Source organism: Elephantulus edwardii, unplaced genomic scaffold (assembly GCF_000299155.1).
Source record: "Elephantulus edwardii isolate Elephantulus edwardi_28Jun2011 unplaced genomic scaffold, EleEdw1.0 scaffold00356, whole genome shotgun sequence".
Classification (NCBI taxonomy): Eukaryota; Metazoa; Chordata; class Mammalia; order Macroscelidea; family Macroscelididae; genus Elephantulus; species Elephantulus edwardii.
This window is the reverse complement of record NW_006400106.1, coordinates 709,322-711,253: the sequence shown is the minus strand read 5'-3', so window position 1 is coordinate 711,253 and position 1,932 is coordinate 709,322. Positions and strand designations below refer to the sequence as shown.

The following is a 1,932-nucleotide window of genomic DNA, read 5'->3' as shown; positions in this document are numbered from 1 at the left end:
TCGTTAAGGCTGGATATGGCCATCCCCATGTGGCTCTTGCTCTTTTTACAAATCCATCCTGAGGGCCGTAGTGTTTGAGCTTCAAGTCTTCTAAGTTTTCACCAAGTCAAGTTGTCTCATCCGGATGTCACCAGTTGTTAACGACTTTTCTTCCAATCCTGGTGCTGTGTTCTTCTTGTGTATTCCAGCTTCTCAATGTATTTGCTCAACATAGAGATTGAGTAAGTATGGTGAAAGGATAAAATTCTTTTTATTGTTTATTTTTTATTTTGAAAGGATCAAATTCTAATGTCCACATTTCCTTATTTTAAATGCTCATTTTTGTTTGTTTCAACAATTACCTTCTTTTCTTTTTTTAATGAAACATTGTTTATTTTCTGTCCACCTTATTTCCACTTTTTAAAAGATAGTTTAAGACCATTCGGTGATTGTTTCAACCCGCTCAGTGGCATGGCAGTGGGGGCTGCAGACCAGTCTTCAGTTTCAGGCTGAGCGCTCCAGTCTTCAGTAGGGAACTGCTGAATCAGCACAGAGGGCACCTGGACGCCTTCGGACCTGAATGCAACTTCAGGTTGAGCAGCAGTAGATTTGGGAGCAGAGCCATCCATTCTCCCTGAAGCTCCTCTTTGGCCAAAGCTTTTTCAGCAGCAGTCTGCTCTTCCTTTTCAATCTCTTCCAGATCTCTGCAGAAGTACAGATCAGGCATGACCTCCCTTGAGAGCTCCCGGGAGATTGTGCCACGCATGCACAGGACTTCCCTGGCCAGCATCCACCACATCAGACCCACGAGTGAGCTCCCTTGTTGTTACATGGGATAGCAATGTCTACGTAGTGCAGAGGAGAATCTGTGTTACACAGGGCAATGGTGGGCAAGTTAGTGTAAGATGCTCTGTCAGAGGCTGGTGGTCAGCCCTGGGATCAGTAACAACCAGAATATGAAGCTTCCAGAAGGCTGCCTGGATCTGGCTAGTGAAGGTTCAAAGAGTGAAGCACCGGACAATAGAAGGGGCCCCAGGAACAGCAGCAAGCTTCAAAACAGCACTCTGGCCAGTATTTCTGAAGGATATTACATGAGCTGGATTTTCAATGGCAACAACGGCACAAACAACAAAGAGAAGCTTCTTGCAGGTCCTTTTCAGGTTTATGATGTAGATGCCATCACTTTTCCTTTTGTAGATGTATTGTTCTATTTGAAAGTCAAGATAGGTGCTGCCCAAATGTATTTCTGCTGCAAGGAATTTGAGGACATCCTTCTCCTTCATCTATAGAATATCAAGGCTCCAGGCATTGTGGAAATTTCCCTTTTAAGTTATGATGGGAACCAGGAGAATGGCATTATGGACCCGTCTGTGCGTAGCACAGCAAGGTACAACTACCTCTTTTTTTTTAAAAAAAATATCATTTTTATTCGTTTTCTTACAAAGTTCATATACATTGTGTTTCACAGTATTCTTCATTCAGATTGTTTCATACGATCATTATTACTCATTATATTTTAGAAAATTATCATTGGATTATGCCCATGATTATCTTGTCTTTTTAAGTTCCCACTGTATCCTTCCCATTTCCTTTACCCCTACTCTGCACCCACCAAATTGTGCAGCCCTGTGATTTTGTCCTACCCATCCTCACCCCTCTGCTCCCACCTCTATCTACCTTGGATCCCCATCCATGTTTTACTAGTTATACATCAATTTTTACAATAATGGTCTTACACAGTATTTGTCCTTATGAGGCTGTATTTGTTCACTCAGCATAAGGCTTTCCAGTCTCTCCCAAATTTATGCAGTGTTCTTCAAAATTGTTGTTCCTAAAAAAAAAAAAAAGAAGGAAAAAAAATTGTTGTTCCTGAGTATTCAGGAGCAGCTGCATAGTATTCTATTTTGTGAATGTACCACAGTTTCACAATCCATTTGGTCGTGGTTGGACATT

The 1,932-nt window shown here is 41.6% G+C and overlaps 1 pseudogene; it reads right to left on the bottom strand.

The window, feature by feature from the left end:
• Positions 1-411: 411 nt before the first annotated feature.
• The window catches only part of LOC102852493, a 15,164-nt pseudogene continuing 13,643 nt past the window's right edge, over positions 412-1,932 (bottom strand).